At 47.3% G+C, this 23,721-nt stretch overlaps 1 protein-coding gene across 1 annotated transcript in view; it reads right to left on the bottom strand.

The window, feature by feature from the left end:
- EXTL1 (exostosin like glycosyltransferase 1) overlaps positions 1-23,721 on the bottom strand; it is a 71,369-nt gene that overhangs the window by 29,360 nt on the left and 18,288 nt on the right. The window lies entirely within an intron of this gene.

Genomic DNA, 23,721 nt, shown 5'->3' with positions numbered 1-23,721 from the left:
CTGTACAAGAACCAAAACTGAACCAAAGAAACCCACAACCAACCCTAACTTATATACAAAAGTCCCACAACAGATCCAGCAGATGGGATCTACCTGTGCACTGGTCAATTTTAGTGCGTGTTTATAATTCTGCCTCAGACCTCAAGCGTGGTCTACAGACACAACCTTTCCCCATTAAAGATGCCAGCTTCCAGGTGGGACCTGCAGATCACCTGGAATTACAGTTCAGGTTACAGAAACTGGTTCCCTGGAAAAAATGGCTGCTTTGGAGGGTGGACTCTCCAACATTGTACTCCACTGAGGCTCCTGCCCTCCCTCAGCTCCATCCCCAAATCTCCAGGTGTTTTTCAACCCGGCTCTGGCAACCTCCCCCTCCCCCTCCATCCCCTGCTGGTGGCTGGGGGTACCTGGCAACCCTATTTCCAAGAAAGGTCAGCAGCTGCATGGTGTGAAATAGTGGGCATACACCGGGCACACACAACGGCTTGACATGACTAGTGCCCCAGTGCAAAATCCCAGAGTGGCAGCCTTATGTTTTCCATAACACAACAACACACCACTTTCTCTGTACCATCAGCCCTGAATGGGTTGAGTGTACAAAGATGGGGAGAAGCACCTTTAGATTTTCCGCTTCAGTCTTGGGCCAGTTCGGCCTGCAAACATATCTGCAAGGAGTAACTGCTCTTTGCTAATTTTGTACAGGCCCTCAGTTGGCATTCCAATCCCCCCCCCCCCCCCGTGCAGGATCACAGAAGCTTGGGCCTTGAGCTTTCATCAACCCTTTGGTCCAGAAAAACAAAGGAGACAAGACTCAAGGTATGACAGTCTGTATCAACAGACCTTTCCTGGGACACAAACAGGTCTATCAAGAAAGTTCCCAGTCCCTATGGTTCTGGCCATGTTTTGATGTTTGGAAGTCTGGAACCTGGCAGCAAGCCTCCCCCCCCCCCCCTTATTTTGAGCAGTCTGTCCTCTGAGCATCAACTCCCGAGGATGAAAGAGACCTCTGTGCAGGCTCCTCCATGAGAGGTACATTCTCTGCTGCCGTGCCTGAAACCACAGTGGAAAATCCAATATTTACGTTCATCTTGGACACACCATCTTGTGTTTCGACTTTGTGCTCCACCAATGAGTGGCAAAGCGGGGCAGAGAGAACAAAGGAGGCAGTGTGGGCACAGATTGGCGTGGAATGGTGCTTTTGGCATTCGGGAAGGAGATTAGTTCCCCCTCCTGCACGAAACATCAGAGCGTCAAGCTGAAAGGATTGTACAGTTGCAAAATCCTCTTGACCACCCCACTCAGCCACACCTTAGAGAGGAATAGGGGAGCTAAAAGCTACCAGGCTGCAATCTCATGATATAATGCAAACCTTACTTGCTGGTAGAAAAGACTTCATGTTTCATTTTAGCGGCGAACCTGACGGCATTTAGCAGAGACCAAGTTCTGACATCCAGATTCTAGGGTTGCCTACTCTGCTTCAGATTCCAGCTTTACCAAGATTTGTGGGGTGTTATCAAACACATGAGCCTCCTGTGGCGCAGGGTGGTATGGCAGCCAACATGCTGTCTGAAGCTCTGACCATGAGGCTGGGAGTTCGATCCTAGCAGCCGGCTCAAGGTTGACTCAGCCTTCCATCCTTCTGAGGTCAGTAAAATTACCCAACTTGCTGGGGGGTAAAACGGTAATGACTGGGGAAGGCACTAGCAAACCACCCCGTATTGAGTCTGCCATGAAAACGCTAGAGGGCGTCACCCCAAGGGTCAAACATGACTCAGTGCTTGCACAGGAGATACCTTTACCTTTATAAAACACATTTATCTGCACTCAGAGTATGCAGCTGGCACAAGGCCATCCAGAAAGCTTCCTTGGCAGACTATGGATCTAGGCCTAGGCCGATACTCAGAATAACCATTCTGTAATGCCAGCTCTCACCCTGGATACTTGATGCATCCATTTGGGTGTGATTTTAGTAGGATACGCTAGTCTTGTGAATGCCTTTGCCTTCAACGACCACTTTACTCATCCAACTTCAGTCCTTTGTTGGAAAAATGTCCTGTGTCTTTACACCCCAGGAGGTACAAGGTTGGTTCACCATTCTGATCTCAAACCTGGGCATGGAGGATCTTCTGCAGTTGCCAACCCTGCCACGGCCCTGTTTGACTCACCCCAGAAAGCAGCAGGGAACCAGCTCTTCTTGGCCTGCCTGATGATGTATTGCTTGTGGAGTGGTTCCTTTGTGTTTTTTTCTTTGAGCTGCTCGCAGGCTTTCCAAGCCAAGTAAAAAGGAGTTTAAATCTTTGTTCTCTTCAGAGTCTTGTGGTGGAGGAATGACCTGTTAAGTTTTGGTTCCGCACAGACCACCAGTTCTGGGAGACATCTGGGTATGTTGTGAGATGTGAGCGACGTCAAGAGTTGCCAACTTACAAGGGGGGAAAAATGACCTTACTCTTCTGCTTTGAACAGCACCCTGATATGAACAAAGCATTGCCAGGCCAAGGATATTGCACCCCCAAGCCCCCCCCCCCTCCTCACCCTGCTGCACCACAGGAAGTAAGGAAGGCAAGACCTGCCCTCTTCACCCGCTCCCCTACTCCTTGTCAGGCAAGGTAAGGAGGAAAAGAGCTGGGCTGGCCCAACCTGCCCTTTCTCTGCTTGCTCCCCCCTGCACAACCCTACAGAGAAAGAGAAGGAGAGAGCAAGCTCCTTGCCTGCTGTCCAGGGAGGATGGGGGCACCTCCTGGGACAGACCCCAGCACGGCAGGCAGCCAAGCATGTGTGGGGAACACGTTTGGTTGGCACACCCTTCACCACTGGCGCCCTAGGCCAAGGACCACCTAGTGGGCAGGCCGCTCCTGAACTCCAGACACTGGAAAAATTGTCAAGTGTACATGATTCCCTCCAACTAAGACCAAGGAGTCCTGCATTTAAATCCCCATTGACTGTGCAGCTTCTTGGGTGGCCCAATCTCTGTCTGTCTGTCTGTCTGTCTGTCTCTCTGTCTGCGTCTCAGCCTAACCTCGTTTCAAGGATCCTTGTGAGCACAAAATGGATGAGGTATTCCCCCTGTCAGAAAAGCAGGATAAGAATGTCCCAGGCGCAGAGATGTTAGGTTCAGTTGTACCATGCAGTGCTGCCTTAAAGGTAAAGGTAAAGGTATCCCCTGTGCAAGCACCGAGTCATGTCTGACCCTTGGGGTGACGCCCTCTAGCGTTTTCATGGCAGACTCAATACGGGGTGGTTTGCCAGTGCCTTCCCCAGTCATTACCGTTTACCCCCCAGCAAGCTGGGTACTCATTTTACCGACCTCAGAAGGATGGAAGGCTGAGTCAACCTTGAGCCGGCTGCTGGGATTGAACTCCCAGCCTTATGGGCAAAGCTTTCAGACGGCTGCCTTACCACTCTGCGCCACAAGAGGCTCTGCCTTAAGAGCCAGCAAATTTGGCAGCTCAAGAGTCTATACAGCACTGGCATAATAGTCCTGCCTGATCCAAGACAGCAGCAAGGGTGTGCCAGCCAAGGAGATGCCTCCTGAGCTATATATAACATCATTCCTTAGACTCCAGCATACTGGCATTGTGGAATGCCTTTTCCCCCAAAACACAGAGCATTACGCCAATAAGTATGTATCTTTACTGTGAATGAATGTCTCTCACCAACAGCATGTGAAACAGAAGGGTTTTCTGCAAGGGAACAAATTTCCCCCCAATGCTGATACATAAGTCTTTGGCCTAATTCAGGGCTTCGTCCAACTTTGTGTAAAGGTGGTGCTAAAACCAGTAGCTGAGCCGGCTCCCTTTCCAGGCTTCTGCTGCACGGAAAGAAAGGGACCTGCATTCTTCCCCAGTTGTCACAGATCCCAAGGAGACTGCCACCAGGATGTAGGCTGCCGTCTGTTTGTACAACCCTAAAATGCAAACACAAAACTCCAACAGTGGAAGGTACAGAACCTCCACCTGGGCTGTATGGGGAGGTCAAGGAGACAGGTTCTGCTCAGACACAGAGCAAATACAGCACAGAGCCCCACTGCGCCTCAGGGAATCCTGGGGTGGCCAGGAGTGGAATGTGGTATCTTGCACAGCTCCGCATGTGGCTCTCCAGAGGTCCCTGGACTAAAACTACCATGAGCCCCTGCCAGCATGGTGATGGCAATGGCTCATGGTAACTGTAGTCCATGGACATCTGGAGAGCCGCTGTTTGGCCTCTCCTACTGTAATACAAGGCTTGAGTGCCCGCCCACAGAGGAGGGTAAAACTTCCCACACTGCTGGGTGGAAATGAAGGCATGCTTGCCCCCATTCTCCTGTCAAGAGCCATTGTTGAGAATTCTGCAGTGTGGCGGAATGCATGTGCTCGGCCTTCTATGTCCTTTGCAGTCTTCAAAGCCAACCTCACTATGTGTTGTAAAAAACAAAAAATCATCATTGTGTGGCATCAAGTTGAAGCCAGCTCCTAGCGACCCCAGGGGTTTCAAGGCAACAGGTAAGCTTGGAGTGGGGGGTGGTTGGCCATCTCCTTCCTCTGCGTAGCGACCCCTGTCTTCCTTGGTGGTCCCCCAGCTGTGGCTGGCCCTGCTTAGCCTCCAAGTTCTCAGGAGAGCATGATGGACACAGCCGCTTGTTAAACAAATTATTCAAACCGCTTGTTAAAAAATACACAAGGAGAAAAAATATTAATTACTGCAGGCTCTTGCGTCTCATCGCATTGGCCTTCTGAAAGATATTTTGAAATCTTAGCAAACATGTATTCTTTGGTTTTAAAAATACACCAGGAAAATATATGTATGCTAAGCATTCCAAATCTGTTTCAGAGGCCAGACTGGCTGAAATACGAGGTGTCCTGGGGAATGGAACTGTTCCCATATGGAAGGTTTTTTTCCACCTCAGTTTCCAGACAGATGTACTTTTTCTGAACTTCCATCCATCACCATGTGGTACTTGTACAGTTTCCAGGTTTTCCTTGCCCTCAATACACTCTTCCTCACAGCTACTTCTTCGGAAAGAATAAATCCAAACTCATTAGTGGCACCTTCTCTGGAAGGAATGGTGTGCATTTTCCTCCTCTGCAAACCCCCCTCCCCTCTATAAGAAGAGCTGGGGGCTTTGTACCCCACTTTTTGCTGAGAGAGCTCTGAAGGACCTGTGACTGGCCCAAGGACACCCAGCTGGTTTCATGTGGCATTGAGGCCGCCGCTCTTAACCACGACACCAGACTGGCACTATTTGCCCAGCATTTTTTCTCCCGCCGTGCCACTGGAGGGCTTTTCCACGTTTTTTAAAGGAGCAGTAATTCCTGCAGTGCTGCAACCATCTATTGCTGTATGCATATCCAGATTTGATAGAATCATTCTAGAGCCAGTGTGGCATAGTGGTTAAGAGCAGTGGACTCTAATCTGGAGAACCGGCTTTGATTCCACACTGCTCCACAAGAAGCCTTCTGGGTGACCTCGGGCCAGTCACTGTTCTCTCACAACCCACTCAGCCCGGCTGCCCTCACAAGGTGCCTCTTATGGGGAGGGGAAGGGAAGGCGATTGTAAGCCACTGTGAGACTGCTTAGATCAGTGGCTCTCAACCGGGGGAGGGGGTCTGGACCCCTGTGGGGGTTGAATGACCCTTTCACAGGGGTCGCAGCAGGGCGAACAGCAGGGGGGGGGGGCGCTGCCACTGCTGCTACTCTTCCTGCAGGCACCCATGATCAGTCGCCAACTGCTCCAGCAGTGCCTCCAGCACAGCACAGTACAGTCTCCTGCCAGGCTCCCCAGGTGGCAACACACCTTGGAGGGATAAGAGGCAGAACTGAACTGAGAAAGCTCGGGGGGAAACCAATCTATATACAACCATGAACAATGGATCTTCACACCATTGGTCAGTTTCACTTTGATTTCTGTGAAAGAACACTGGAATAATTTTATGGTTGGGGGTCACTATATTAAAGGGCATTGGGAAGATTGAAAACCACTGGCTTAGGATATAAAAACTTACTCCTCTAGAGCAGGTTTAGTCAACCTGTGGTCCTCCAGATGTTCATGGACTACAATTCATGAATTGTCCATAGACATCTGGAGGAACACAGGTTGGCTACCCCTGCTCTAGAGCACATGTATGGGGGAAAAACTAGGAACCATGCTCCTAAGAGCCAATGTAGTTTTGCTATGAGGCATGCATGGAAGGGATAAACTGGGGGGGATGGAGAAAAGTATGCAGAAAACTCCCCATGTGGAAGTTCTCTCACCAGTCTTTGAGCTAATGTGGGGAATCCTCACTGTGTGGAAACATCCTCCATTCTCAAGCATACAGGGCCCCAATTCTGATTACAACTAGTGTGTGCGTGTGCGGGTGGAGGGGAGTTTACCTGAAATGTGTAGCATCCTGTTCTTTTACACAATAATTTCAATCTACTCCAATCCCACCATCCTTCCCAGAGGGCTCCCAGAGCAGCCAAACATGTTCTCCTCTTCTCCCTTTTATCCTTGTCAGGTAGGATACTGGGCCAGTGGCCCAGGTCACCCAGCAAGTTTCCACGGCAGAAATGGGGTTTCAGAGCTGATCTCCCATATCCTAGCCCCACACAAACTACTATACCACACTGGCCTTTTTGAGTTTTGCGTGGCTCCAGCTTCCATTCAGAAAATGGTGTACTTTATAAGGTCAGAAGTCTGGGAAAGACAAAGCAAAGGATTCATGGAGTTGCTGTTCCCTGGGAGGTTTGAGCCTGGAAGTGGGAACATTGGCTTATATCCGTGGTTGGCAAAAGGAGTTCATAATATCTCCAGTTGTGGCTATCCAAAACCAACAACCCGCAAGAGGTTACAGTGAACTACAGTGAATCACTGGGCCATGCCTGCCCCAAGAATCTGCTCCAGGAAAAGATATCCCCGTACTTAGCTGCGTCTTTCTGTTATTTATGCCGCACTCTGGGCATTGTGCAGGCAGCCACAACAGTGCTGAGCAAGCATGCAGCTCTGACCTCTGGAGTGGAATGTGGTATCTTGCACAGCTCCGCTTTCAACAAAACCGGCCTTTCTGGGCTATACTGGGGCAGAGGAGACTGGGACTAAGGCACAAACAAAGAATGCAACAGCTTTGAGGGGGGGGGTTAAAAGGTGGCTAGATGAAAAGGGGTGCAACACTCTCAGTACAGAAAATGGGCATGTTGTGTGAGGGACAATATGGTGTAGTGGTTACAGTGCTAGACTAGGATCCAGGTTCAAATCCTCACTCAAGACTTCTACTTTTCAGTTAATTGTTTTTTTTTGGGGGGGGGTACAATTTTAGGGCCTAGGAGTGCTTTATCAAGAAAAAGAAATCCCGGGTGGGGGACGGTAAGAAAGAAGATTACCCTTTGCTTCTCTGCCATTTTCTCAAAGGAAGAAAGCCTTTACTTCTACTGGGGAAAACTTACAGCTACAAATATTTTTCCCCTAAGTGGAGGTAAAAGCAACTCAGGGTGGCTTTTCCAGTGAGAAAACAATGGGAAAGGAAGGGTTAGGTTCTCTTCCCTCCTCCCCATTTTCCTCCTTGCTAAAACAAACCCAGGGCTACGTTTGTTCAAGAAGGAAAAATAGCTGAATGTAACCCCCCCCCTCCCACACACACACACACAAGATCCTGTAATGGGTATCTGAGCGACACTTCCTTGACCCAGCCAGTCTCTCAGCCTAACCCACTTCACAGAACTGTTGTGCTAAAATGGAGGGGAGTAGACACTTGTTTGCTACCCTGAGCTCTTAGAGGAAGGGTGGAATCCAAATGCAATGGTACAGGGGTCCACTGAGTGGAGGTACAGAGAGGAAGTGAGAGGGGAAGCCAAAAGGGGTTCCCAGCAGAAAAGCATGAATTAATCAAAGAGGTCAAGAACAAAGCCAGGAGAGCTTTAAACGTGAAGGCAGCAGTTTGTGTACACTGTGTGCGGATGATTGTGCTGTCAAGTTGCAACCAACTTCTGCTGACCCAGCACGGGGCTTCCAAGGCAAGCAAGAAGAAGCAGAGATCGGTTGCCATTGCCTTCCTCTGCAGACCTTTCCTTGGTAGTCTCTCATCCAAGTACCAACACCGCAAGAGCTGACAAGAGTGAAATATTCTGTGACCCCTTCCTTCCCTTGCCTATGCCCCAAGTGTCCCAATTTTTATGCCTTGGTGATATGTTGCAGGCGCTGTCCTTTTTCAGAGTGCCATTTCCACTCCCCACTCTCAAGAAGTTGATTCTCTGAGCAGAGAAGATACACAACCATGCGCCACTCGCCTGGCCATTTTATACACATTGCAGCTGCAGAGGCAGCTTCTGAACTGTGGCAAGCTTTTAGCAGGAAATTGTGCCTGTCTAATATATATTTAACTGAAAGAACAAAGAGTGTCTTGGTTTTTCGATCGTTAGGAAAGAAGACTGCGGAATAGCAAATGAAATGCTGCCTGCAAGGGACAGAACGAAGCTTTAAGCAATGGAAGGCTTGGGCAAAAATCTTTGGTTTAGAGACTGGGGCACATCTCTGTGCATGTGTTAAGTGCCATCTAGGAGCAGTCGATGTGGTAATCCTTTCAGTGAAGTTTGGGGAGGGGGTAAAAGAATTAGGGATGCCCATTCACAAATGAAACCCATTTCTCCCCATGGTTTGAGTCCAGTGGCACCTATACACCGACAACATTTTATTCAACTTTTTTGTGTGCCAGTTCTGAAGATGTGTGCTTATACACAAAAGCTTATATCTCAAAACTTTGGTGGTTTGAAAGTTGCCACTGGACTCAGACTTTGTTCTGCTGCTTCAGACCAACAAGGCGACCCACGTGAATCTGTCCCCAAGGATTGCTACTTTCTGTAGAAAATCCCCTTGAGTGTATCATCACGCAGAGTCAGCCACGGAGTGAAGAGACCACAATTCAAAATCTTTACTTGGCCACGTAGCTTGCTGGGTGATCTTAAGCCAATCACCACCTCTCATTCTCACCTACCTCCAAGGGTTGTTCTGAGGGTGATTCAGGGTGGTGGTAGTGGTGAAATATTTGCCACCCTGAGTTTCTTGGAGAACAAAAGGGTGGCAGGTTACAGTAGATGAGCGATTGGGATGTGGGTGTCCTGCATAGTACAGGGGGTTGGACTAGATGACCCATGAGGTCCCTTCCAACTCTATGTTTCTATGATTCTAAAAGGGAGAAGAATGTCATGGACAGATAGTGGAGAAGCTAAAGGAGCCAAAACCAGCTGGGAACAGAAAGGCTGGCATTCAGTAACCCATTCTGCTGGAATCCTTGTTGCACTTCCAGTTAAACGCCCAGACACAATGGTTCTGGAATTTGATCGAAAACTTCCCCGTTAACTTTATAGATCACATAAAAATGCCTCTACAACCATGCAGTAATAATTAAGATTGTCAACTAATATTATTTCCACAGTGGAACAAAATTGCTCCCCAGATACAAAAGGGCTCTTTATCTGTCCTTAGACAGAACCGATTTTTTAAAGCTGTCATTTCAGCAAGAGGAGAAACTAGGCTGTTTTCAGACTTTTCCTCTCTTTAACAGGTCAAGGCTGACAAAGGTTTCACTGTTAAGCAAAGTCTGTCCCCCAAAGCAGGTCGCCCCTGTTGCCAAAACGTAGCCCCACCTCCACTCGCCTCAGCAGCAGCCGACAACTGCCCCAGCCAATCCAGGCACTGGATTTGTTCAAGAAAATGTCACACTAGAACTTCATCCATGAAGAATTTGTTAGCGCTGGGTTTGGGGCAGCACCTCCTAACACCGCCCATGATTTACCCATAGAACTCAGTGTCACAAGATGTGCTGGAGGCCTAGTAGCTGCAATAGCTTTTCTTTCAGTAGAAAAGGATTAGGCAAATTCATGCTAGACTGAATCCATCTAATTGTGGTAGAGAAATGGAGCCTTCACGTTCAGAGGCAGTGTAGCCCTGAAGAAGAGTTGGTTTTTATACCCCACTTTTCACCTCCCAAAGGAGTCTGAAAATGGTGGCTTACAATCGCCTTTCCTTCCTCTCCCCACAACAGAAATCCTGTGAGGTGGGGCTGAGAGAGCTCTGACAGGATTGCTCTGTGAGAACAGCCGAAACAGGACTGCGACTGGCCCAAGGACGCCCAGCTGGCTGCATGTGCATCTGAATGCTGAGATGTTGCTGAATTGCAAGTGCTGGACAGCTGTGCCTCTCAAGCCTTGTCCATGAGCTTCCCAGAGCCATCTGGACCAACACCATTTAACACAAAATGCTGAGCCCGAGGGAAGCTTGCCTGTACCAGAAGTAGGGGTACCAACTCAGGGTTGGGGAATTCTGGAAGATTTGGGCATAGACTAGGGATGCCAGCCTCCAGGTGGGGACATGGAGATCCCCTGGAGTTACAGCTCATCTTCAGATTACAGAGATCAATTCCTCTGGACAAAATGGCTGCTTGGGAGGGCGGACTCTATGACCCTGCACCCCACTGGGATCTCACCCCAGATTCCACTCTAGGGTTGCTGGGTCCTCCAGATCCAGGATGGGAAACTCCTGAAAAAGTGGAAACTGGAGTGGGCAGGGACCTCAATAGGGCACAATGCCCGAGCCTCCAAAGCATTTCCATCATCTGGAGATCAGTCATAATTTCATGAGATTTCCTGGCATCATCTGGAAGTTGGCAACTCTGCCCAAAATTGTTCTCCTCTTACATTCTTATCTAACTTAAAATGTATACAGATTGAAGGTTTCTTCTTTTTTCCAGATCTGTCTGCCCCACAGTGAAAACGTACCATGTGCCTCACAAGTCAGAGAAACAGCATGGGGGGGGGGGGTGAGCTGAAATCTCCTCTCTTTTAACACTGTGGTCCCAAACTAGATTGTGTTCGTACGTAACTTTGAAGCATGGGCCTTCAGAAGGTGTCACCCTGTCTCAATGAAAATGTAAAGCATAATTCGGCCCGAAGGTGAGAGTTTTACTATTTGAGCTAACCAACAGTACACTCTGACTAATGTCAAAGAATAACTAGTAAGGTAACAGCAGACAAATTGTGTCAAATGGTTTCTGGAAAACAAGCTACAGCCAATGTTGTTTTATTGCTTTCTGCACTTAGAAGCAAGTGGGAAGAAGGGACATGTGTCCCATAATACATCTGCAGCTTTGAGCAAGGACAGAGGCTTTTACATTACAAATGTCCACTCAAGCACTCCTTTAACATCCCTGTGTGGTCAGGATGCGTACCCGCAAGTGAATTATTCATATTGATAAGGTCATTTGATCATGATGAAAACTTGGGGCTCTCCTCTCAGTGATGGTGGACAACAAACGTTTTAACAGCTACAAGAAAAGCAAAGAGGAAGTCTGAGGAGAAAGAGGCACTCCAGTTCTCAACTACATTGTGGGAAATGAGGCAGAACCGTTCTGTGTTCTCTTCTCCAGCCACATCTCACAAGAGAACTCAGATGAGAAAGATACACATTGACAGAAGGGGGGGGGCTGGGTAGCGGAAAGTACCATCGAGTCACAAATAATTTATGGGGAGGGTTTTCAAGGCAAGAGACTATACAGAGGCGGTCTGTCACTGCCCACCTCTACAGAGCAACCTTTACTGGTGGTCTTCACTGGTGGTCTCCCATACAGGTACCAACTTCAAATATGCAAGATCTGTAAAAAGGTAAAAGGTAAAAGTATCCCCTGTGCAAGCACCGGGTCATGTCTGACCCTTGGGGTGACGCCCTCCAGCGTTTTCATGGAAGACTCAATACGGGGTAGTTTGCCAGTGCCTTCCCCAGTCATTACCGTTTACCCCCCAGCAAGTAGTGTACATAATTCAGAAGGATATGAAGAATATCCTGCAGGGGGCATCAGAGGAGATGTGTATTTAGCATAGTTAGAATAGGAACTTCCTGCTATTTCTCAAAAAGTCTCCTGCTACGTCCGGATTGGGTCATTTGGAGACTTCTTGCTCCTTTGAGGACACTTCCTTCCTGCTTGCCAACAGAACAGAAGAATGAGCACAGACAACCGACTATAGGTTCTCTCTCCTCTCTCTTTCTATACGTAGTTATTTCTCTGCTTAATAAAACTATTTTATTCTTTTAAGCAGCCTGGTGCTTTGATCCTCTTCACATCTTTAAATTCTGCCAACCCCAACTAGGCGAACCCTGCTTAGCTGCCTAGATCTGATGAGACTGGAACAGCCTGGATCACCCTGGTCAAGGCATGGGACCGGGTACATGAGCTAAAAAGCTTAGATCAGAGGCTTGCTCCTGCACACACCCTTCCCTGCTCTGAACACACTCGGCTTGACCTTCTTGGATGTTGCTGAGCAGGGCAATTGGGTTCAGCTGTCAGTTTGCAGCAACTCTCACTGTGGCATGTCCCAGTATCAAGCCGCTGCTGACAGATGCCTCATACTTAAAAGCTCATACTTAAGGGGAGAGGCCTTGGCTGAGCAGCAAAACACCTGCTTGGCTCAGTCCCTGATATCTCCAGTTCAAAGGATCAGGTAATGTGGAAGACCTTGATTTGAAACCCAGGAGAGCTGCTTCCAATCGGAACAGACCATAATGACCTTGATGGTCAAGTTTGACTAAATGCCTGTATAATATTGTACAGTGAGCACTTGATCTTTTTCCATTCATGCACTGCGTAATTACCATGTTACATTTGACACATGTACAGCTGAACATGTAATTTGAAGCCAAATAACCCAGGAACCGGTCTCCAGTTTCATTTGCAAAGTGAATGTGTCTTGGCTCTTTCTTACAGACATGTATCTGCTCGTCCATTCACTGTAATATGTGGACAGGGCAGTTCTCTTTATGGAGTGAGGTGAATTAAGGTTAGAGCATCTGCTTTGTGTGCAGAAAGGCCCAAATACAATCCCTGGCATCTCCAGTTAAAGGATCAGGCAGTAGGTGATGTGAAACATCATTACTTCGGATCCCGGTCAACTGCTGCCATTCAGGTTGCCAGCTCTGGGTTGGGAAATAGCCTAGAGACTTTAGGGGTGGAGCTATGAGTAGATGGGATTTGGGCTGGGGAAGGACCACAGTGGAGTATAAGGCTATGGAGTCCACCCTCCTAAGTAGCCATTTCCCCCAGGGGAACTGATGTCACCTGGAGATGAGCTATAATTATAGGGGATCCCCAGGCCCCACCTGGAGCCTGGCATTCCCAGCTGCCATTCAGAATAGGCAATACTGATTTTAACAGCCAATGAGTCTGAGAATAAGGAAATCGTTTTACAGGTGGGTAGTCAAGCACTTTTTGCAAGAATACCGCAAGCCTACTCCACACATAAGTGCCTTCTGCTCAGTTAATTGAAGTTCATGAAGCTCTGTACTGTCCTCTCTGACCAGCCATGGATCTCAGGCAAAGAATGCCTTTCCCAGCTCCTGTTATCTGAGAATATTCTAGGAAACTCAGACTGGGATTGTCAGCATCCAGAGTTGGGTCTTTCACTGGCAATCTTTGGCAAGACTAAAACTAGCCCATGGCTTGAGGCTGTTTAACCTCTAGTTTATGCAGGAGCAGGCAGCGAATGTGCCATCTAAAAGTGTGGGAGGGATATTACAACAGCCTGTGAAGCAAAAACTCAAAACGAAAATCTTCCCTGTAAATAGAATGCCAAATACATCAAGGAGAGAGGTTAAAATCCTTCTCTTTGCAGGATTTTTTCAAACACAAGCCTTAAATTGGACAGTCCCATGAGGACTGTACTATGTTCTATTTCTATGCATTACAATCAGTCCATCATTTCTGCTCAGTTAATGTTGAGGGGTTCTGGCTCAGGGTAGAGAACTGTGGGCTGTCATTCCATGATTTTTGAAAGGGACTACTGCAGTTTTTAGAAAATGCCGCCACTGAGGACTCTTGGAGCGTTTTTCACCCAGAAAATGGGCCTGAAGAGAAAAGTTTAAGAAACTATCTACAGACTCAATTGCTTAAAAAAACAAGAAATATTTAAGGATGAATTATTTAATTTTTTCTTTATTACATTTGTATATAGCCCTCCCCTAAGGCTCAGGGTGATTCACAATGAATGTAACAGAACAATACATTAAACTGACTGATTATAATATATAAAGATAACAATAGTAATAACAATAAGAGAATAACATTTTAACAGTGAACAATCTAACAGGCCCATGGTTGGTCAGATCTGTCACATGGGTGCAAAGGAGGGAGGATTGGACACCCTGTAGATGTTGTTTGGTTTTGGTTAACCTCAACCGAATGCCTGGTGGAGGAGCTTCCTTTTGCAGGCCCTGCGGAACTGTTTTAGTTCCATCAGGGTCCTGATCTCCTCTGGGAGCTCGTTCCAACAGGTGGAAGCCAGGCCAGAAAAGGCTCTGGCCCTAACTGAGGTCAAGCAAACTTCCTTGGGGCCAGGGATTACTATTCAGTTGGAGGTGGCAGAGCGCAGGGCTCTTTGAGGGGTGTAGGCAGAGAGGCAGTCCTTCAGGTACATTGGATCCTTGAAGGTAATTACCAAGACCTTAAGCCTGAACCAGAATGTGACTGGTAGCCAGAGCAGCTGTTGGACAGGTCAGATATGGGACCTCTATGATGTTTCTGTGAGGACCCTGGCCATCACATTCTGGACCAATTGCAATTTCCAAATCAAAGTTAAGGATAGGCCTGCATAAAGCGAGTTGCAGAAGTCTAGCCTGGAGGTGACTGTCACGTGGCTAAGTATTCCGGGGCCAAGTAGGGTGCTAGTAGTTTGGCTTGGCGAAGGTGGTAGAAGGCCAGCCGTGCTACTCTTGTGACCTAGGCCTCTATGGAGAGGGAAGCATCCCAGATTCCTGGAGCCACTGAGAGTTACACTCTGTCCAGGTTGGGCAGACATGCTTCCTCACTTGGACCCTTCCTGCCCAGCCACAGGACTTCCGTCTTTGAAGGACTGAGCTCCAGACCACTCTGCTTGAGCCACCTTGTCACTGCTTCCAGGCAGCTGGCTAATGCTTCTGGGGGAGAATCAGGGCAGTCATCCATTTTTAAAACCAATATAAAGGTTGCCACCCAATAATTTATTGAAATTTTCTATTACTTTTAACAATAAAGACAGAAAAACAATAAACAACTTTGCAAATGATATTCAGAAAAACAAATACATTATCTTTGGGGATATTAAAAAGCTATCGGGAAGAAGTAATCAAAAAGGACGTTGACTGTTTATGAATTCCCAAAGCAGCTTTTGGTCTTCATCAGACCGTTAGCTGAGTAACCAATATAAGTTTTGGAAATGCTTTATGCTTTTTTCAAAGGGAAGGATTTAAATCAAGGCAGATGGGAGCTGCTGGTTTGGATATTCTTTATTGAACATCAACATCTTCCTGAACTGGGTCTGAGTGGATTCAAATGGCTGACAACCTCTGACAAAATCATGGCCCCTGTCCTGCCTTTTGGGGAGATTTGCTGTGTTCAAATTTCATCAGCCTGCCTCCTCAGCCAGCAAATGTCTGAGTTGCAGCTATTCTATAATTAGTACGTCCCACAGCCATGCTGAGATTCAACGTTCGTAAATATTTCAGCAAAGAAACAGTGACAGTCAGTTTACGAATGCATTGTTTTAGAACCGTTTTGTGCAGAACTGGCAATTTTCAGAGGAAAAAGATAGAGCACGCAGAGAAAAGTCTCCAGAAATATGTTAACGTTGGGCAGGGAGTGGGGAGATGCTAATGCATGGTGTGAAACTGAGATTGCTACATATATAGGAGAGTCACAGAAATGTCACTGGGAATAATGCACACTGTCCTTTTGTCCACAGCTATTCTTGGTTTTCCTTGTCCACTTTTTGCAGTGGTCCAATCCAGGGCTGTCTTAATGCAAGGACATGCTGGGCAGCTGCCTGGGTGACCCTTGAGCATAGAGACCCCATGCTAATCTACATATGCATTGATTGTGATACACCAACGGACAAACCGTATACCTTGCTTTTTAATGTTTAAACACTGATTTGGTTGGAAGTACTGATAAATGTAAATTCAATTTCATCGGTCATTTATGTTTTAATTCCTGTGAGTGGTTGTGTATGTAAGGCTCCAGTGCGCTTCTTTTCCCGGGAGCCTATGATGCTGTTAAGACAGCCTTGGTCCAATTTCCTTTTTGCCTCAATTCAGTGTTATTAACCCCTATACAACAGACTTTCACATACGGTTTTCTGGATGTAAGGAGGCAATACCCAAACATCTGAACTAGAGTTTCCTGCTTTGAGGTTCTGACCTTCTGCAACAAGGCATACATGGCCTTACAAATCTCCGTCTGGTGAAAACCAGACCAGATGGACTTCCCTAAGCATTTTCGAGTCATGTTGGGTTAAGCAAGTTTAAACTGGCTCTTGCAGATTATAGGGTCTTTCGCTGCTACTTTACAATATTGGTGTCTCTTCCTCTGTGGGTGTAATCCAGAGAAAGACAGAAATTGAGACAAACTATTTCTAAAGTTTGAGTCCAGTGGCACCTTGAAGGTCAACAACGTTTTATACGTGGTATAAGCTTTCGTTGATCTCAAAAGTGCCACTGGACTCAAACTTTATTCTGCTGCTTCATACCAAGATGACTATTCTGCAGCCAGCAGTTAGCACCTGGTGGAAGACTGAAAAAGCAGGGAACATGGGAAGGCCTTGTTGCTCAATAGTGCGATAGCATTACTGAGGTAAGCCAGGAAGCCATACCTATCTAGGATTCAACATAAACTCTTCTTCCCCCACTGCATTCTCCACCCCCACCAGCCTACCAAGCAGTGCGGTTCTACTTCAACCTTGTTCAACCATGGAGGAGCCCCTGAAATAATTTTTCAGGATTTGAGGCAAGGATTCCCAACCAGTGTTTCAGGGAGCCCCGGGGCTACACAAGAGCTCCCAGAGGTTATGCAGCCTTTCCCAGAAGTTTGGATGGCCACTGACATCAATGGATGTCACTGGAGCCCACTTCTCCTGTTGCTCTACAGGCCTGGTCTCCTTCTCCACAATGGAAATGGTAAATGATCGATCGATCGATTGGCGTCTTACTTCCACACCCACTTTCAGCATTTCCCAAGTCCCCTGAAGGCTGAAAAACATTTCAGGGCTGGCCAAACTGCGGCTCTTCATATGTCCATGGGCTACAATTTCCATGAGCCCCTGCCAGCTGTTCATGTCCATGGACATCTAGAGAGCCACAGTCTGGCCACCCCTGCTCTAAGATCAAAAGGCTAGAAAGGACTGCAATAAGGACTAGCCAAATGGTTTGAGGCCTTCCTCCATCCTGCCCTGTAAACTGTAGTTGCCCAAACAGAGAGAATGGTTTCCCCGTCAACTGAACTGGTATAAGGGCAGGAAAAGGAAGGGCTCTCTCTTTTTGTCCTCAGTTCCCTGTTTTTAAGAAATACTCCTGGAGTTCTTTTTACTGGCAGTTCCCCCTGACACAGTCAGGTTGCACCCGTGACAGGGTCCCATCCATCAAGTACAACGAACGAATTGGCCAGGTCAGCGAATCCCACCTGCCACGTTTCCACTTTGCTTCAATGACAACATAAAAAATAATACCATTTCCCCAACATTAAGCTTCATCCCCTTCAGCAGTCTCTGATGCTTGGAGATGGGTGTTTGCTTGTGTGGTCATTAGCATTTAATTCAGAGAAGAGCCATAATGGTGTCCCTGGGAAATAGAAGCCCGAAAATAGAGGAAGATGCTTTCTACTGAATCAGGCCATCGAGCTGTGGGTCGCAAGGGCCTTCGAACCAGAGATGACAACATTTAGCCTTGGGTCCTAAGCCATGTGCTTTAGATCTGAGGTCAGAACTCTCCACGCTTGGTAGGGGTGCTGCGAATTCTCTGTTGGAAATCACGCTCACAAAACTACAGTTTCCAGAGTTCTCTGAGAATGATCTTTAAACTAGTTTTATTGAATAATCATACCAATTATGCTGTGGCAAGGTCCATCCCCGAGTATGGTCTGTAGGGATCCAGTTATATTCTTTAAACTAACAATGTCTGGGACTAGCCAATAGCTCAGTTCACACTACTGGAGACTTCCACAAGTGAAAGGGGGTGCATGTTGCAAGTTTCATTTCTGGAGTACACTGGCTCTCCTAAAGGCACAAACAATCATTTCCTCTCCAAAATTAGCCCTTCCACGTATAGACTTGAAGTCCCTCCTCCTTTATCCTGCATTTTCCGAAAACCGGCTTATGGTGACTTTAATTTTACCCTGAGTCTCAACTCGCCGTTTTTGAGTGCTGAAATCCTAAATTTGTTTTTCTTTCCCTTCCCCATCGCCATTTTGGATCATCCATGTCATAATGTTTATGCCTATCTGCTTCTGCCTCCACCAGTCTCTATTTCCCGATATGCCCACCAGTATTTCTTAAAATAATTTCTGTCACAATACAATGCCATTTATAACACTAATAACACTGTTACCGAATTTTAAGGGTGACTAAAACTATGTTGCTGCCTTAACATGCATGTACACAAAAAATAAAAATAAAAGTGAGTGATGCATCATGGGAGGTGGAGTCCTTTCAAAGAAACTGTGGAAACCATGCAACGGGGGAAAAAGCCCTACTGTGGGACTTGCGCAAAATCGCAGTTTTCCATTGGAAACCGACACAAAGAAAAAAGTAAGTCCATATTGTGGAAAAGGTTTCTAGGCAGACCTCCAATCCCCGCCCCCAACACCATTCAGTGAATCCACTCCAATGCCTGGAAGGAAGATCTGGGAACCCCTGTTATGCCACCTTAAGTTAGGAACTTAAGAAGAAACTTAAGAAGAGCCCTGCTGGATCAGACCAGAGGTCTACCTAGTCCAGAATCCCATCACATACTGTGGCCAAGTAGTTGCTATGAGGAGCCAACAACAGGGCATATAGACCAAGGCTTTCCCTTGATGGTGATTCCTGGTAGTAATATTCAGAGATTTACTGCCTCTGAAGGTGGAGGCTCCTTTGAGTCAGCATGACGCATAGCAACTAATAGACTTGTCCTTCATGAATCTTCTTTTACTGTCTATGCCTGGGGCCACCACCACACCCAGAGGCAGCAACGGCCACGTCTTAATCATTCACTGCGAAAAGAATTTCCTTTTGCTCGTCCCAATATTGGAAGAAAGGTTGAACATAAAAGGAATTAATAAATGGCAGGGAAAATATATGTGAACAAACAGGAGTCCTGTTGCACCCTAAAGCCTAACACAATTTTATTCCAATACAAAGGCTTCATAAAGTTAAGCCCGCTTCTTCAGAGTCAGTTGGGCAGGCCATACTTCCCATCACGGAGAGGGACCACCCACCACTTAGCTGTGTTCCCTGCTGGTGCTCCCAGGATGGAAGGGGGGGACGGAGGGGGTCCATGCCAGCACATGACATCACTTTCGGTAAAAATCCAGATGTGATCTTATAACATTGGGGGTAACACACTAGATCCACCCAAACATATAAGAGTTTGGGGCACATCCTAGAGTGTCACCTTCAGCAAAGATGTCACTTCTGTTTTTTCACTGGAGTGATATTGGATGGTAGTGTGACACCAATACATGTCTGCCCGCCCCCCATTTCCTCTGGGGGGGGAGGGTTCACCAACCGCAGCTGTCAATCCTAGATGCAGGAAGAGGAAGAGGAGATGGTTCTTATATGCCACTTTTCTCTACCCGAAGGAGGTTCAAAGCGGCTTACATTCACCTTCCCTTTCCTCTCCCCACAACAGACACCCTGTGAGGTGGGTGAGGCTGAGAGAGCGCTGATATCACTGCCCGGTCAGAACAGTTTTATCAGTGCTGTGGCTAGCCCAAGGTCACCCAGCTGGCTGCATGTGGGGGAGCGCAGAATTGAACCCGGCAAGCCAGATTAGAAGTCCGCACTCCTAACCACTACACCAAACTGGCTCTCTCTATGCAGATAATTTGGGCACAATGCTAAGCAAGCCAACTCAGAAATGTCCCGTTTTATTCAGTGAGGCTTACTCCCAGGAAAATGGTCTTAGGACTGCAGTCTTCATGGAGGAGGTAGGGAGGAAAGAACAAAAAACAGCGCTACCTGGACCCACTATACAGTAACACTGAGATTGGACTACTGTAATTAGGGTTACCAGGTCTAGTAACCAGGAGAAAACCCAGGGGAGAACATGGGAGGAACTAAGCTATGGTGTGATATCACGGCCAGGGAAAACCTTGCAGTGACCTAACACTTTTATAAGAACCACTGAAAATGCTATGGTTTTAATGCCAATGACCAAGGAGCTTGGCAACCCTAATCGTAAGGGCTTGCCCTTGAAGTTAACTCGGATCTCCAATTGGCACAGACTGCCACAGCTCAGTTACTACTTTATTATTATTATATTTCTTTATATTTACAGACTGCCCTCTCTGCCGTAGTGGACTCAGTGGGAGCACCCAGTTTGCAGTCACTCCACTGGTGACCTATCATAGAATCATAGAGTTGGAAGGGGCCATACAGGCCATCTAGTCCAACCCCCTGCTCAACGCAGGATCAGCCCTAAGCATCCTAAAACATCCAAGAAAAGTGTGTATCCAACCTTTGCTTGAAGACTGCCAGTGAGGGGGAGCTCACCACCTCCTTAGGCAGCCTATTCCACTGCTGAACTACTCTGACTGTGAAATTTTTTTTTCCTGATATCTAGCCTATATCGTTGTACTTGAAGTTTAAACCCATTACTGCGTGTCCTCTCCTCTGCAGCCAACAGAAACAGCATCCTGCCCTCCTCCAAGTGACAACCTTTCAAATACTTAAAGAGGGCTATCATGCCCCCTCTCAACCTCCTTTTCTCCAGGCTGAACATTCCCAAGTCCCTCAACCTATCTTCATAGGGCTTGGTCCCTTGGCCCCAGATCATCCTCATCGCTCTCCTCTGTACCCTTTCAATTTTATCTACGTCCTTCTTGAAGTGAGGCCTCCAGAACTGCACACAGTACTCCAAGTGTGGTCTGACCAGTGCCGTATACAATGGGACTATGACATCTTGTGATTTTGATGTGATGCCTCTGTTGATACAGCCCAAAATGGCATTTGCCTTTTTTACTGCTGCATCACACTGCCTGCTCATGTTTAGTTTACAATCTACAAGTACCCCAAGATCTCGTTCACACACAGTGTTACCTAGAAGAGTATCCCCCAGACAAGCGTATCTATCAGCTACCACTGGTAATGCAGGGTACTGACCATCACATGCAAGGTACCTCATGACCTTGGATCCTCATATCTAGAAAACTACCTCTCCTCCTATGCTCCAGCACAACAGCTCCATTCCTACAAGCAGGGCCTCCTGTGGGCACACCCTAAAAATGGGCAAGGTCAACTACTGCCTATTCTGTGGTGGTTCCCACCTCGTGGAATGGCTGACGTGGGGAGGTGGGGCAGGCTCACATGCTTCTGTTTTTCCACAAACTATGTAGAACAGAATTGTTCAGGAGGGTATTTTCATAAAGGTAACAGAGCTATGGTTCTGGAAGTTGCTTTTTACAAAGAACAAGACTGTTTGCTGTATGTATTGTTCTGCTCCCACCTCATTGTCTTGTACTTATGTAATACCTTTCTCCGTATTGCTTAACATACCATATGCAATACTTTGTTTTGCATTCCTGTGATCCGAGTACAATTGCATCGCTATTAGATGTCACATCCGATTGATCGCAATGACTCACACTGCGCAATTCTCCTTCAGTCTCATTGAGAACGGCAGACTATAACTACAGTAAGCAAGCAGATAAATAAACATGACCATTTGCCCTTCTGGAATGTAATTCTGTAAAACGTACATCTAATAAAAAATCCAGAGACAATTCACTGATTGTGCTAAAGCAGGGGTAGTCAAACAGCGGCCCTCCAGATGTCCATGGACTACAATTCCCAGGGGCCCCTGCCAGCGAATGCTGGCAGGGGCCCCTGGGAATTGTAGTCCATGGACATCTGGAGGGCCGCAGTTTGACTACCCCTGTGCTAAAGGTTTATTATCATCAGCAAGGAGTCCCAGATGTTGCTGAAACAGAGAACTGTCCTGGATATTCTGCCCAGGAGGGGCTCATCAATTTGTTTCTCTGTCTTTCAGCAATCTGAAGTTCCTGGCTTTTCAGACTCAGAGTACCTTTATTGGCATAAAATTGCAAAGCATAAAACTTTTAATCCGCTCAACTCTTTGGACTCCCCACCCTCCAAGTCTCAAGAAGCAAGTAAGCACCAAGAAGCATTTCCACAGGAAATGTTTACTGTTTGCCACTACCACTCTACCAGCTCCCGCTGGTCAGATAATGCTAAGTGTTAATGCAGAAGGTGTTCAAATGTCCAGGATGTAGATTCTGTAAAGGTAATATTATACTACACAGGAAGAGATCATAAAGGGCTGAAGGAAAAGAAGCATAAGGAATTGCATCTGTCCTCCCTCTCACTCCCCTCCAATGCCCCAGAAGGATAAAAGATATTAACATGGGGAATCAAGAAAGAGCCATCTAAAAAATATTTCATTCTTGACCAACTGGCCAGTTTCCCTTTAATCAGCACTGGCTTTGACCCTGCTTACAGATTAGTGGCTCTTGATTCAATCCACCCTGGTTTCTTGCAGAATGCTCTGCCTGGATCTTGAAGCAAATCTATTGGAAGTGATGTTTTCATTAAAAGCCATATGGCAGCTCTTTCACTAGGATGCTGATTTCTGCAGGTGGTCAGACAGAAGGTAGGCCAATCTGGCTGGTTTATCTTTCCAAGGAACCTGCTGCCAGAGAAGGAATATGCATGGCTGCATCTGCAACAGAGATGCGCTTAGGGGATGGAGGGCACACTGGGAACTCTTCAGAAATAACTCTCCCCTCACCCAACAATTCCAGCGCATCCTCTCCTGATCCTCAGTTGTTTGCTACAGCCACTCACTAATTACAGCAAGGGTGGCTGAGGCCCAGCCAGGCGGCAGCGAGGCTGTTTGGAGCAGGAGGCCTTCCTGCCCCCCCCTTACCTAGGCAGCCACCACCGAGGCCTGGCCAGGCGGAGGTCAGCCTGTTCAGACCAGAAGGCCTTTGTGGCCCCCCTCCACCCAGGCAACCACTGCCAAGGCACTGGCCTTCCTCCCTCCTGCCCAGCCACCCCACTTGGTTGGCTCACCTGACTGCTAGCTCTACCTGTGGGTGGAAGGAAGGGGCAAAGGTGGTTGTAGGCAGGGCGTCCCCTACCTAATTGGTTTTCCGGGAGGAGTGACATCCCAGAGGCCCAATCAGGTAGAGAGTGCATTGTGAACACACGTATAAGGAATTATTATGTAGAACGCACGTACTGGGAATTATTATGTGGAATGATTCCGATTTTTGCCGTCAAGTTGAAGCCAATTTATGGCAACCCAATAGGGTTTTCAAGGTAAGAAATGTTCAAAGGTGGTTTGCCATTGCTTGCTTCTGTATAGCAATCCTGGACTTCCTTGGTGGACCTCCCATCCAAGTATTAACCAGGGCCAATCCTGCCTAGCTTTCAGGATCTGGCAAGAATAGGCTAGCCTGGGTGATCCAGACCCAAGCCCTTCAGGGGTAGCTGTAAAGGAGAAACCCACTCCCCAAGTACCTGGTTCCAGTAACCAATAGATCGCTAGAATGACCCTAGCAAGTGGCTGGAGGGCTAGGAGTGGAGACATGGGGCAGGGGGGTGATGTCAATGATGCCACCAACATCTCTACATCATATCCATGATAACAAGATAATCATAGAGCTTCTGGCAATTCCTAGAGCCACTCTATGACACTTCCAGAAGTAACATAATGACACTTATACCCAGAAGTAACATAATGACTTTGGAAATTTTGTTGTT

This window comes from Paroedura picta, chromosome 5 (genome assembly GCF_049243985.1).
Source record: "Paroedura picta isolate Pp20150507F chromosome 5, Ppicta_v3.0, whole genome shotgun sequence".
Lineage (NCBI taxonomy): Eukaryota > Metazoa > Chordata > Lepidosauria > Squamata > Gekkonidae > Paroedura > Paroedura picta.
The sequence above is the reverse complement of the archived record's forward strand: the minus strand, read 5'-3'. Positions and strand labels throughout refer to the sequence as shown.